At 40.9% G+C, this 15,943-nt stretch overlaps 1 protein-coding gene across 5 annotated transcripts in view; it reads right to left on the reverse strand.

Moving 5' to 3' along the window:
* ALG9 (ALG9 alpha-1,2-mannosyltransferase) overlaps positions 1-15,943 on the reverse strand; it is a 361,563-nt gene that overhangs the window by 66,242 nt on the left and 279,378 nt on the right. The gene's annotated exons all lie outside the window — the stretch shown is intronic.

Here is a 15,943-nt window from a genome sequence, read left to right on the forward strand (position 1 = left end):
CATAAGCCTGTCTTGCGTGGTACAATACAAAGACAAATTGCACTATTTAAACGGGAACGCAAAAATCTAGCAAAAAAACTAGAACTCAATTTTAATGCAGCCTACATATCATTTCAAGATAATCCATCTCAGAGTACAAAATCTCATCTGGAAAAATCTAGATTGGAATACGATCTATTTCTCACTGAGTCAGTTGATAAATCCCTCAAACGCTCCAAACACAATTTCTACATGAATACAAACAAACCAGGTACATATTTGGCTCGGGCATTAAATTCAACTAACAAATCTTTCAAACCAATACGTTTGAAATTATCAAAAAATGTTTACACTTGTAATCCAGTTAAAATAGTCCATAAATTTCACTCACATCTCGCAACTTTATACAAGACAAACAATGAATTTAATCCTACAGAAGCTGAATCCTTCTTCTCAAAAATAACCTTACCTGAGTTATCTCAGAATCAAAAAAGCAGTTTGGATGAGCCTATAACTATAGATGAAGTTACTAACGCCATAAAAGACCTAAAACTTAACAAAAGACCAGGCCCAGACGGCTACTCGGCTTTATACTATAAAACATTCTCAGAAATACTCTCTCCCATTCTCACTGAAACTTTTAACAAACTTCTAGATGGACATTCTTTTCGGCAAGAAACACTAATGGCAATTGTTTGTATGATCCCAAAACCCCTTTCTGATGATACTTCCTGTGTGAATTATCGGCCTATCTCTCTGTTAAACCTCGATATTAAATTATTAGCAAAAATAATAGCAAAACGCCTCAATAGCATTATAGGAAAATTAATACATAGAGATCAAGTAGGCTTCATGCCAAATAGACAGGCAGGCGATAATATACGCAGGGCAGTGTTATTGGCACATATTGCTAAAAAACGGAAAATCCCTTTATGTTTTCTATCTCTCGATATTAAGAGGGCATTTGACACAGTATCCTGGCAATATATGCAATATTCATTACAAAAATGGGGTTTTGGACCCCACTTTTTAACATGGATCAAAGCATTATATAATAAACCCAAAGCCTATATAAAATATGCTGGATACAAATCTGAAGCCTTTAATATCGAAAGAGGTACCCGACAGGGTTGCCCATTAGCTCCCTTATTATTTGCCCTTATACTCGAACCCATGGCCCAATACATCAGAACAAACCAAACTATAACTGGCATTGAAGTAGGAGGTATTACACACAAATTATGTATATTTGCAGACGATATATTACTTTTTCTATCATCACCACAGGTCTCTGGTCCTAACTTAATACCAGCTCTTGATGGATTTGCAGCCCTATCCGGCCTTATGATTAATCCTAAGAAATGCCTAGTGCTTAATATTTCACTCACAAACATGGAATTGATCCCGGCTAGGGCTGCACTCCCATTCACATGGGCAGAAAAATCAATCCCATATCTTGGAATTAATTTAACAGCATCTCATTCTGACTTATTCTCAACCAATTATCCTCCTGTATTAAGACAGATCACAAATCTAATAAAACAATGGTCGCAACTTCCTTTATCCTGGATAGGGAAGATTAATGCAATCAAAATGACTATTCTACCCAAATTGCTTTATCTATTCAGAGTCCTCCCTATTCCAATTCCTTCCTATTTTTTGAGAATAGTACAAAAAAGAGCAACTTCGTTTATATGGGGCTCTTCTAAACCACGTATACCTATACACACACTACATCTTCCCAAAAATAAAGGAGGTCTGGGATACCCTAATTTTACTAACTACTACAGAGCAGCACATTTGGCCAATCTGTCCAAATACCATGCAAAACAGGAAATCCCATTATGGGTATTTATAGAGGCTTCAGAAAATGACCCTCTATTAATATCAAATTTATTATGGCTTGATCCTAAAGACCGCTTTAAAATTCATAATCCCATAACTAAACACTTCTTATCTCTCTGGGATAAACTAAAAACCAAATATCAGTTACAATCTCCACACAATCCTCTCCTTTCTTTTATCAGAAATCCGGCATGGATCTACCCAAATTCTTTTAAAGCTTGGACAACATCAGGCATTCAGACACTAAATGACTTCATAGCATCTAAATCATTCCTTTCATTCCCATCGCTTAGAGAAAAATATGATCTACCAAACTCTGAGATATTTAGATATCTCCAAATCAAAAATTTCTATACACCATTCCTAAAGGGGGATACACCATTATCCCAATTATCCATTTTTGAATCAATCTGTACAAAAGATCCATTTGCTAAAGGTACAATTTCATCACTTTATAATCAATTATATGGAGTAGCAAATCTTAATAGACCCTCTTACGTTCAGAGGTGGGAGGAGGACCTGGGACGAACTTTAGAAGACACGGACTGGTCTAACATATGGCTCACATCGAAGTCATCTTCACCCAACATCTTAACACTGGAGACAAATTATAAAGTCCTAACTCGCTGGTACCTTGTACCCGCTAGAGTGGCAAAATATTCACCTAATACCTCAGCTCTTTGTTTTCGAGGATGCCCAGAAATAGGCACATATTTACACATATGGTGGACGTGCCCAGTAATCCAAACCTTCTGGAAGGAAGTCTTCGTGATTGCATCTAAAATATTTAAAAAAATAATACAACCAGATCCATATTTAACTTTACTTAATCTAAAACCGGAATGGTTAACACTCTCTCAATTCAAACTTATGTTCCAACTAATAACGGCTGCAAAATAAACAGTGGCCAAGGCATGGAAATCTCCTACATTGGTACTAGGAGAAACAATTCACAGAATGAATAATACAATGTCCCATGCTAAGATGGTAGCCATCGATCAAAATCAAATTCCAAAATTTGAAAAACTTTGGCATCCTTGGATAAAACAACAGTTCCTGTCAAACTTCAATGACTCTGTCCTGTTGCCATGGTAACAGATTAAATGACTTACAGAGACACCCATTCTAATGCTTCAAAGAGAACTAAAAAGAATAATAAACTGACGAGCGGGACAACCTTGCGGACCATACCTCTACCTTTCAACCCTTTTTCTTCTTTCTCTTTCCTTTTCTCCACCTTACGATTAAAGCTCATTATCAGAATTTATTTGACCTATATACACTCTACTTGTAAACAATATGTATAGTAGGTATAAATCATTTAAATACCTACAAAAGTAACTAAGGAAATGATATATATCTTTAATTTAGGTTTACGTGAACCCAATGTTTAATATTTGAAATTTCATGATATTTACCTATATAAACCCTACTGTAAAACAATGAGCTTACTTTATAGATCCTTGTAAACTTACTTTATGTATCTTTATAACATTGTATACTCAATAAACTTCTTTTGACAAGGAAAAAGTACTGCAAGCACTACTTTTTCATAATGCGCTGCACCATACTGCGTGGAACTGCAGTACCATGTGATCTGGTACAAGAAAGCACACAGCATTTGTTTGGGGTGAAAATTAACAATAAATTGGCATCCATATGCAGACTGCAAGGGTAATGAGTTTACCTGTGTTGCAGAAAATGCAAAAACGTAAGGAGCCTTTCCTGCACCGCATTTTGGTGTGACCTGGTCCTTAGACCGGATTCACATCTTTGTACTCTGGTAACGTGTGTCTTACTACGGCGCCATTACTTATGAATGGCACCCAAATGGACTAGCATTTTAGCACATCACTACACACAGGTGTACACCATTTGTGCGATGGGGTGTGCGGAATTGAAAAAAAAAAAAGTTAACGGTTAGTTAAACCCTGCATTGCAGTGTGTTTACAGCTCATTCAAAATGAATAGGCGGCCTTGCTGAAACCCAAATTAAAGAAGTATTAAACCTAAAATGTGATATATTGCAGCTTACTAATCCTTAGATTTGGTGGGTGCATTCGTTTTTTTTTTTTTCAGGCTTTTTCCCTCGGTTTTCATCTGGTGATCTGGCTAGTAGTAGTAGTGTGTAGTGCCTACACACTGGATGAAGGAGCACAGGGGGCACCTTTGGATAGCAGCATTTTCAGTTCAGGGGGAGGGGAGTATTATTTGTACTAGCAGATTTAGATTTACTAACACACTGAAGTCAAATTCCAGCTTACACTTTTTAAGCAGTTACAGCAACTGATTTGTTACTTTTCAATTAAATGTTTTACACAAATGAATAAAAGCTTATTATTGTAAGCACAGCAGCAAAGAGCGATCCTAAAGCTGGCTCAAGAGGGACCTGCTCAGTATTACAGGTGGTGTATAATCTGTATAGCGTCGAACACCACAGTTCAGCCTTGTGGCTGCACTTTACAATTTACAGAGGGGTGGTAACACATTTTGAATGTGTTCCTTCTTTGTCAAATCTTCTTATTTTTGACAAAGAAGGCACACCTACGAAACGCGTTACCACCCCCATCAGTCGCAAAGTGCAGCTACAAGGCTGAACTGTGGCAGCTGACGCTTTACAAGTTATACGCCACCTGTCATACTGAGCAGGTCCCTATTGAGACAGCTTTGGGTTTGAGCTAATTGGCGCTGTTACATGCAGTCCTTGGTTGTGATTACATCCTTTGCTTGCTCACGCTGACACAGCTGCTTTTATGCAAGTGTGCTTTATTTATGGAATTAATAAATGTTGCTATGTTTCTAATGGGATCCCGTGCTTCTGTTTTTTGGTCTTCTTGATCTGGCTGTTGCGCTTCCTACTTGAAGAGATGCAGGCTAGGAAGCGGGATTCTTGAAGAGGCTCTAGCTGGTAACATGTGATATAGTTACATGAAGTTGGAAAGATATTCCCTCTAAAAGGCTTGATACGGGGGAAAGGGGGGGGGGGTAATATGTTGTCAATTGAACTCTGTGGTTAGCAGGAAAGGAGGCAAAAGTCACTGGAGGGGGCCACTGACAGTGTACACTCACAATGGCAGAACTTTTGCCATCAGCTGAAAAATAGTAACAAATGCTGCTAACAGATTCTAGTGAAAATACTTCTGATAGTGGAAAGAGCAATAAATCTATTTCACATATGTCTCTGATCAGTTGAAGGTTGTACAACTCGAAAAAGGTCACAAACTTGTTAAGAAAATATGCACAACAATCTCAGAGCCTCTTCTGATAAATACTACTGCGCAGACACAATTTATTTTCAGCATACAAGATTGTGCCAACTTAATCACAAATATACATCAGTGTACAACTCCTCACAGACCTGGTTTTAGAATGCAGACTTTGGATCCTGCTACACATTCACCTTTTTTTAAAGCTTATGTAACACAGCCATAACAGCACAAGGGACTTAAATGAATAGTTGCAAATACTTTAAAAAATGAGTGGCCATGGCAGCCATAACCTGCACTTTAGAGATCTCTAATGAGCCACTCTCAGTACATTCTACTGTATTTTATGTACATTATGATTGGGTATGCATGTGCTATACACTTGCTCATGAGTCAGCTCTCTATTTGTCGTTTTGCAAAGATCCACCTGGCATTAACTAAGGTTTAAGTCCTGGCAGAGGTCAGTATTTCCAAACAGCAAGCAACAGAGCACACAGCACAGATGTGTCTGTCCATGCAGATCTGAACAAGGCTGGCCGAAAGAAGTGCTCTATGCCCAATACCAATAAGCAGACTGTGTGAGCCAATTACAGAAGAAATGTATGCGATACAATTATTACAATTTTACCCTAAAAGCAATATTTTTTGTTACCCCAACACTATTCCTGATATGTGCCTGTTGTGTCATATACTCGTGTTAAGCGTATCCTGTTCCCGTTCTATTACTTCCTTTGTGGGAAATACCTGCTGTTCCTGTCAGTCCTGATGCTTACCCATTTCAAAATGACCACGCTAGCCATGAGAGCACATCCTTCCCAGCATTGTCATATTACTCATAAAAGGTAACACACACACATATATATATATATCAATCATCTTTGGGGTTCTAAGTAATTTTCTAGCAAAATATTACATTTTTTACATGTGGGGAAATGTCAGAAATGACCTGCTTTTCAAGTGATTAAACTACACACATACAGTTGTGCTCATAAGTTTACATACCCTGTTAGAATTTATGATTTGTTGGCCATTTTTCAGAGAATATGAATGCTAACACAAAAACTTTTCTTTCACTCATGGTTAGTGTTTGGCTGAAGCCATTTATTATCAATCAGGATCTCCATCTAGGTGGACATGGCAAGGTCCCTCTTTAGCAAAGAGGAGGTGCTGCTGATTTGCCGGGAGTTAACATCCGCCAATGGGTATATCTGAGCCAGTCGAACCGGTGTACGATACCATCTTGTCAAGAACACATACGACATCTCCTGTATATGGGAACTTAATGAGATGGATACGCTCTGGTGGAATTTCTTAAAGGACCAGTGACAACCCAACCAGGAAGGAGATTGCGGAACCACAGAGGGGGACACCGATTGATTCCTACCAGTGGATTTACTTTTACTTGCCCATTACCCCTGCAGGGGTTGGGTCTTCCGGTGAGTGGGGACACAAGTGGGGGCTCCAGGAGAAAAGTTTACACAACAATCACAATAATTTACATGGGACCTGTTTGGAAGGCCAAGACACTCTTCACAGATTTTTTCTTCTTTTTTATGCAGAACTTTAATTTTGCTTGGACACCTACACCATTTGGACTTGATTTTTTAAAAAATTTTGGTGCACTATCACATTAGTTATCTACTACACCATTGATGAGACTTGTGCATTTTTTGGCATTTTTGTGCGTTTCTTTTGCAATTTTGCTCACTCACACCAATATTACGCACATTTATATATTGGTTATGATTTACGTTTTTGAGTGCATGTATTCCTTTTATTATTATTTACAACGCATTTGCACTTTTGGTTTTTATACTATGTGATGTTTTACATTTGTGATATACGCATGACACGTTTCGTTTAACAATTATACATTTGTTCACAGTACTTTTCACATATTGCCACCACACATTCCTTATGGTATCATTTTAATAATATACACTTTTGAACAGCGCCACATTCCCCACTAGAGTTTTTTATCAATCAACTGTGTTTACTCTTTTTAAATCAAAATGACAACAGGAACTACCCAAATGACCCTGATCAAAAGTTTACATACCCCAGTTCTTAATACCGTGTATTGCCCCCTTTAACATTAATGACAGCTTGAAGTTTTTTGTGGTATTTGTGGATGAGCCTCTTTATCTTCTCAGATGGTAAAGCTGCCCATTCCTCTTGGCAAAAAGTCTCCAGTTCCTGTAAATTCTTGGACTGTCGTGCATGAACTGCACGTTTGAGATCTCCCCAGAGTGGCTCAATGATATTGAGGTCAGGAGACTGAGATGACCACTCCAAAACCTTCACTTTATTCTGCTGTAGTCAATGACAGGTCAACTTGGCCTTGTGTTTTGGATCATTGTCATGTTGGAATGTCTAAGTACGTTCCATGCGCAGCTTCCTGGCTGATGAATCCAGTATTTTTTGATAACATATTGCATTCATCTTGCCATCAATTTTGACCAAATTTCCTGTGCCTTTGTAGCTCACACTTCCCCAAAACATCAGCCATCCACCTCCATGTAAAACAGTAGAAATGATGTACCTTTCATCATAGGCCTTGTTGACTCCTCCTTGTTGACGTATTGTAAGCGGGATACTTTGTGGCATTTGAGTAGTGGCGTAATGGCTTTCTTCTAGCGACTCGACCATGCAGCCCATCTTTCTTCAAGTGCCTCCTTATTGTGCATCTTGAAACAGCCACACCACATGTTTTCAGAGAGTCCTGTATATCACCTGAAGTTATTTGTGGGTTTTTCTTTACATCCCGGACAATTTTCCTGGCAGTTGTGGCTGAAATTTTAGTTGGTCTACCTGACCGTGGTTTGGTTTCAACAGAGCCCCTCATTTTCCACTGCTGATTGGCAATCTCAATTCCTTGGATATCTTTTTATATGGTTCAACTACCTTTTCCTGCAAATCCTTTGACAATTATTTTGCTTTCCCCATGATTCAGAATCGAGAAACGTCAGTACAGCACTGGATGAATGATGCAAGGGTCTGTTGGGGGTCCAGAAACTCATTGACCTTTTGTACACACACACACACACACACACACACACTAAGTACAAACAAACAGACCACAGGTGAGAAAGGTTACCTTTAATAGCCATTCAAACCCCTTTGTGTCAACTTGTGTGCATGTTATCAGGCCAAAATCACCAGGGTATGTAAACTTTTGATCAGGGTCATTTGGCTAGTTTCTGTTGTGATTATGATTTAAAAAGAGAAAACACTGTTGATCAATAATAAATGGCTTCAGCCAAACACTAACCATGAGTGAAAGAAATGTTTTTGTGTTATCATTCATATTCTCTGAAATATTGTTGTTTAACATGGTGAGGGAGTTTACATACAGTATCTCACAAAAGTGAGTACACCCCTCACATTTTTGTATATATTTTATTATATCTTTTCAAGTGACAACACTGAAGAAATGACACTTTGCTACAATGTAAAGTAGTCAGTGTACAGTTTGTATAACAGTCTAAATTTGCTGTCCCCTCAAAATAACTCAACACACAGTCATTAATGGCTAAACCGCTGGAAACAAAAGTGAGTACACCCCTAAGTGAATATGTCCAAAATTGGGCCCAATTAGCCATTTTCCCTGACCGGTGTCCTGTGACTCGTTAGTGTTACAAGGTCTCAGGTGTGAATGGGGAGCAGGTGTGTTAAATTTCGTGTTATCGCTCTCACTCTCTCATACTGGTCACTAGAACATGGCACCTCATGGCAAAGAACTCTCTGAGGATCTGAAAAAAAGAATTGTTGCTCTACATAAAGATACAAAGACAAGTGTGTCTTGCCTACAGTCAAGCAAGGTGGTAGGATGTCATGGTCTGGGGCTGCATGAGTGCTGCCAGCACTGGAGAGCTACAGTTCATTGAGGGAACCATGAATGCCAACATGTACTGTGACATACTGAAGCAGAGCATGATCCCATCCCTTTGGAGACTGGGCAGCAGGGCAGTATTCCAACATGATAACAACCCCAAACACATCTCCAAGACGACCACTGCCTTGCTAAAGAAGCTGAGGGTAAAGGTGATGGACTGGCCAAGCATGTCTTAAGACCTAAACCTTATTGAGCATCTGTGGGGAATCCTCAAATGGAAGGTGGAGGAGTGCAAGGTCTCTAACATCCACCAGCTGTGATGTTGTCATGGAGGAGTGGAAGAGGACTCCAGTGGCAACTTGTGAAGCTCTGGTGAACTCCATGCCCAAGAGGGTTAAGGCAGTGCTGGAAAATAATTGTGGCCACACAAAATATTGACACTTTTGGCCCAATTCGGACATTTTCACGTAGGGGTGTACTCACTTTTGTTTTCCAAGGTTCATGTGACCTCCAAAGACACACTATATTGTCAAAAGTATTGGGACAACTGCCTTTAAACGCACATGAACTTTAATGGCATCTCAGTCTTAGTCCATAGGATACAACATTGAGTTAGCCCACCTTTTGCAGCTATACCAGCTTCAACTCTTCTGGGAAGGCTGTCCACAAGGTTTAGGAATGTGTCTATGGGAAAGTTTGACCATTCTTCCAGAAGCGCATTTGTGAGGTCAGGCACTGATGTTGGACGAGTAGGCCTGGCTCTCAGTCTCCGCTCTAATTTATCCCAAAGGTGTTCTATTGTGTTGAGGTCAGGACTCTGTGCGGACCAGTCAAGTTCCTCCACCCCAAACTCACTAATACATGTCTTTATGGACCTTGCTTTGCACTGGTACGCAGTCATATTGGAAAAGGAAGGGGCCATCCCCAAACTGTTTCCACAAAGTTGGGAGCATGGGAGCATGAAATTGTTAAAAATGTCTTGGCATGCTGATGCCTTAAGAGTTCCCTTTACTGGAAATAAGGGGATAAGCCCAACCACTGAAAAACAACCCCACATCATAATCCCCCCTCCACCAATTTATTTGGACCAGTACACAAAGCAAGGTCCATAAAGACATAGATGAGCGAGATTTGGGGTGAAAGAACTTGACTGGTTTGCACAAAGTCCTGACCTCAACCCCATAGAACACCTTTGGAATGAATTAGAGTGGAGACTGCAAGCCAGGCCTTCTCATCCAACAGCAGTGCCTGACCTCACAAATGCGCTTCTGGAAGAATGGTCAAACATTCCCATAGACACACTCCTAAACCTTCTTGGCAGCCTTCCCAGAAGAGCTGAAGCTGTTATAGCTGAAAAGGGTGGGCGAACGCAATACTGAACCTTACGGACTAAGACTGGGATGCCATTAAAGTTTATGTGCGTATAAAGGCAGGTGTCTCAATACTTTTGACAATACAGTGTAGTTTAGGTCACTAACCTGTTTTCTACTTGCTCTCTGGAATTCTCTACCAGTCCTCATCCCCAAAAACTTATCGAAATACCTTCCTCTCCCATCAGCTTACAGACCTAAAGCCTGATTTCACATTTTAACTGATGCAACTCAGTATAAAGGGAAATCACAGGTAATCAAAACATACTGTATGAACTGAAAAACATATTTAACGTCTTCTGAAGGAAATCATAAAATAACTATAAAATGTATTAATATATTTTTCTCACGTTTTCCTTTTTGGGAATTTATGGAAATGCACATAAAACAATTCCAAGCAGGAATCTCAGGAGCGGATTTATGCATTTTCATGTGCTCCTTAAAACATTTTTTCCAGAATGCTTAAAATGACAAGCTTTCTGCAAAGCATGTATAAAACGTGTTTTGTTCTACTCTGTACGGTGCCACAGGATCCAGTACTGCATCCCTGTACCAAATGTTGATAAAGCCAAGCAGTGTGTGCAAATGGGGTGCTTCTCCAGGGCACAACAAAACACATTGGGATTGACGTCACAGAGGCCACTTCCAGCCAGGGATATTATCTTCTCCACAAATATGTCTCTTGCAGAGCCGAGAAGAAATAAATCACATGCTTAGAATTACTCAGCTGTACAAAGCTAAGAGAAGCACAAAAGGAGAAGCTGCATGCTGTGTATAAGCAATTACATTCAATTTAGGGGCCAAGTTGCCATCCTATTTTGCGGATGTTAAAGCTTTCTGGCTTTGGCTGCCTCTCATTAATAGCTTTGGCAACTTAAAATATCCTTATCAAGAGAAAAACAAAATAATCATTCACATTGCAACATATTCCAAACCTTTGGGTTACTTATTTAGCAGTAAGAAAAGGTACTAAGCAATGTATTAGACTTTGTACATACTACATCCACGGCCAAACGTTTTGAGAATGACACAAATATTAATTTTCGCAAAGTCTGCTGCCTCAGTTTTTATGATGGCAACAAGCATATACTCCAGAATGTTATGAAGAGTGATCAGATGAATTGCAATTAATTGCAAAGTCCCTCTTTGCCATGAAAATTAACTTAATCCCATAAAAAAACATTTCCACTGCATTGGGGAAGAAGGCTTCGGGACACCAAAGGACGTCCAACAAGTGCCAGGACAGTCTCCTACAGTTAATTCAGCTGCAGGATTGGGGCACCACCAGTGCAGAGAATGGCAGCAGGCAGGTGTGGGTGCATCTGCACGCACAGTGAGGCGAAGACTTTTGGAAAATGGCCTGGTGTCCAGAAGGGCAGCAAAGAAGCTACTTCTCTCCAGGAAAAACATCAGGAACAGACTGATATTCTGCTAAAGGTACAGGGATTGGACTGCTGAGGACTGGGGTAAAGTAATTTTCTTTCCAATTGTTTGGGACAGCCAGAAAAAGCCTTGTCTGGAGACGAAAAGGTGAGTGCTACCTTCAGTCCTGTGTCATGCCAACAGTAAAGCATCCTGAGACCCATTATGTGTAAGATTGCTTCTCAGCCAAGGGAGTGGGTTCACTCACAATTTTGCCTAAGAACACAGCCATGAATAAAGAATGGTACAAAAACATCCTCCGAGAGCAACTTCTTCCAACCATCCAAGAACAGTTTGGTGACGAACAATGCCTTCTCCAGCATGATGAAGCCATAAAGCAAAAATGATAACTAAGTGGCTTGGGGAACAAAATATCAACACTTTGGGTCCATGGCCAGGAACCCCCCCCCAACTAAATCCCAGTGTGAACTTGTTGTCCATCTTTAAGAGGCAGGTGAACAAAAACCCCACAAATTGTGACAAACTCCAAGCACTGATTATGCAAGAATGGGCTGCCATTAGTCAGGACGAGACCCAGAAGTTGACTGACAGCATGCCAGGGCGAGTTGCAGAGGTCTCGAAAAAGAAGGGCCAACATTGCAAATATTGACGCTTTGCATAAACTTTGTCATAAACCAGATGTGACCAGAACTGCGTGACTGCGACAGAGTGAACCAGACATAAACAGGTGAAAGTAAATAAGTTTATTAAAGTAAATGCATATAAATGTGAACACACGACCAATACAAACAGAGTGAACAAACTGAACAACCAAACAGTGATAATAAACCAACCAGTATATTATAGCAAAAGGGAGTACTAGAATCGTAGTCAAGCCAAGCCAGGGTCAGAAACTGGAGATCAGCAGATGGTGGGCCAGGAGTAAACAGACAGGTAACAAGATGGAAGGAATCAGGCTGCAAGGCAAGTATCCAGTGATACAGGAACAGAAACAAACAGGTTCAGGATAAAGGAATCAGGGTTCAGGTCCAGGATCACAGATAAACAGGCTGCAGGACAGGGCACAAGGACAATACCAGGGCAAGGTGTGTGTGCACTTGCCGGGTATTTATACTATAGCTGCTATCAAAGTCAGGTGATGCCTGATTGCAGAAGGCAATGCCTGCTCCACACTGCCAGGATCCATCCGCTGGTGGACTCCAGTACCGCGACCCAAAGATGATATAATACCAGCAGGGAAAAGCTCTTCTGACAGTTCAAAATTGCCAGGAGACACCTGCTGGTGGACCTCAGTACTGCACGCCAAATGATAGATATTACAAGTGGAGGGAACCTTTCCTGACAAACTTAAAGTGTTACTAAACCCAGTAATATGAAAATAGTTCATCAGCCCCCCCTCCCCCACAGTGCCATGGTCACAAGATAAACTGCAGGGGTTGCCAGTGCGCTGAATGTTCAGGTAGGAGGGGATTTTCACTACAGTCTGCGTGCTCATGCTGTTATGGTAGGTGGATCATCCATGAATCAAGATGTGACATCCCACCCACTGTGTTCTTTTTTTAGTTACTGGGCGTGGAAGAGGGAGGGAGGGACTGCACTGTCATTTAGGATCTGTATACATGCCCAAATGTATGATGTCAATACCATGTGACCTGAAATGCTCAGTTCAATGAGGAAACAGAGACCAAACTGACCATGTGCAGCTTTACTACTCTGACCGTGTCTTATCTGGCTTTGCCAAGAGTTTGCAGGAGGGGGAGGATCTGTCCATATAGGATCAAAGAGCCTTTTACACAATACAGAGGATTAACCCCTTAAGTTCCACAGTAAGTATAACAAGCAAGCTATGCTGCATATACAGACAAATTTTACTGTTGTGGGTTTAGTAACACTTTAATGTAATTGTCGATAAAAGCCTTTGACACTTATGAAATGCTTGTAATTATACTTCAGTATACCATAGTAACATCTGTAAAAAGATCTAAAAACACTGAAGCAACAGACTTGTAAACATTTTTATTTTCGTCATTCTCAAAATTCTGGCCACGGCTGTATATAATGAAGGTGTGCTACGGCAAATCATACAGATGTTTTGTCACTCAAAGCAAGAACCCAGAAGAGAGAACCGTGTCCCACTGATGAAAGAAAAAAAGATGGCGGTGAGGAACCACAAATTACAAGAGATCTGCGTCTCCTCCTCCCTCCTCGGTGGCCAATAGGATCGCTTTTCCTCTCGGCCAATCGGGTGACGGGTCTGAGGACCCACTTCCTGATTGGCCAGGAGGAGAATCAGGCAGACAATAGCAAACATTAATTTGCTATTGTCACACAACTGGGTGGGCTCGGCACGCAGAGACCACCCTATTTTTGAAGCCTATTAGAGCCTCTTGCTCTAATCACGTGCTTCTAAAAGAAAAAAGAAAAACCCCTGCATGTAGATTAGGGGGCTGGACGCATGGATTAGGGGGGCGGTGCCCCTGCACCCTGCATTACGGGACGCCACTGACATACACCTCAATGAATGGTAAAAGCTGCAGCTGCCTCTGCTTGGTAAAAACTAGCACGTCTTTACCTATTGCATAGTCTGAAACGCCAATAAAACACTATTTGTAGTTGAGATAGCCACAAAACATGAGCCCAATTATACACTTTAACAAAACTACACTTTTCGTTAAAATATACTTTCACCAGAATGCAGGAGAATGCACACTTTAAGGAGGACCTACAGACAGCCATTGCAACCTTCAAAACCACTGTCCTACTCAACATACTGACACTTTATTGTATTTGCCAAGAGGTTCAATATCACTAAGTAGATACATCTACAGGTAGAATGCACCTTTTAACCCTTTCGCTACCAGAGCCGTTTTTGCTGGGTTTTTTTGCACACTTTTAAAAAATCATTTTAGGCCTGAAGGTTATACAAAACCCCAAACATTATATATTTTCTGAAAGCACACACCCTAGGGAATAAAACAGCGGTAGTTCCAATTTTTTATGTCGCATGATATTACCGCAAAGGTCTAGGAAATGCAATATTTCAGTAAAAAACACACTAACGTGAATTTTAGGGCGAAAAAACGCAATACATTACACACATTTTTGATAAAATATAAAAGACGAGGTTGCGCCAAGTAAATAGATACCCAACATGCCAAACCTTAAATTTTTTTTAAGCCCGAGAAATGGTGTCAAACTTCAGTACCCTATATTACTGTACCCTATATATAAACTGATACCTATAGGGGGCTTCAAAGGCCCCCTATAGGTATCAGTTTAGTGTTACAGAGGAGGTCTGGTGCTAGAATTTTTGCTCTCACTCCGGGGTACGCGGCCATGTGTATCGCAATTGATGTTTTCATGTGTAGGCGCCCTGACGCATGCTTTTACGTTCGTGCGTGTGTATATGTGGGGGGGCCTCAAAAAATTTTTGGGGGGGATTTTATGTGCTTGAGTGTAACTATTTTTTTGTAAAAACTTTTTACTTACCTTTTTTATTCATGACATAGGGGACAAACAGTCCCCTATGTGATGATTTTTTAGTGACAAGTTCTCTTTATTGAGAAATGCAGGGTCTAAAAGATTGCATTGCAAAACATCCTACATCGGCAAAGCGAGCCGGGGACACCGAGAATGTGACGTCAGAGACGTTGCTTTCCGGGTCACTGCAAGAAGGGGAGGAGAGTGGACGTCTGGGGAAGAGAGTGGACGCAAAGCGAGCCGGGGACACCGAGAATGTGACCCGGAAGTGATGTCAGAGACGTTGCTTTCCGGGTCACTGCAAGAAGGGGAGGAGAGTGGACGTGTATCCGCTCTTCTCCTTCCCCTCTACCCGTCGGCACCCGCCATGACTGTCCAGGGCCCGCCAATGGGCAATTGTAAGAATGGCGGGAGCGCGCAATCTGGGGGGGAGCGGTACCAGGGGGTGTGTGAGAGCGATCGGGGCGGCAGCGGCACCGTCCGAACGCTCTCACCTGAGAGGCAGAAGGTTGCCTGTCAGTTTCACACACAATCCCGGTGTCTGCAGCCACCGGATTGTGTGCAATATCCCCCCCCGCCGTTAGGTCCGTACAAAGTACCGACCTGGCGGCAAATGGGTTAAAAGGCCAAGGTTGGTTCATTGATGTTATTCATTATTCATTTTCAGTTAAAGTATGTTGATCCAGTGACATATGAATTCTGATGAAGTTGCTATGGAACTTTGCACTTTACCATTTGCCTTTACAGTGCCTTGAAAAAGTATTCATACCCCTTGAAATGTTCCACATTTTGTCATGTTACAACCAAAAACATAAGTGTATTTTTTTCGGGATTTTATGTGCTAG

Source organism: Aquarana catesbeiana, linkage group LG10 (assembly GCF_042186555.1).
Source record: "Aquarana catesbeiana isolate 2022-GZ linkage group LG10, ASM4218655v1, whole genome shotgun sequence".
Classification (NCBI taxonomy): domain Eukaryota; kingdom Metazoa; phylum Chordata; class Amphibia; order Anura; family Ranidae; genus Aquarana; species Aquarana catesbeiana.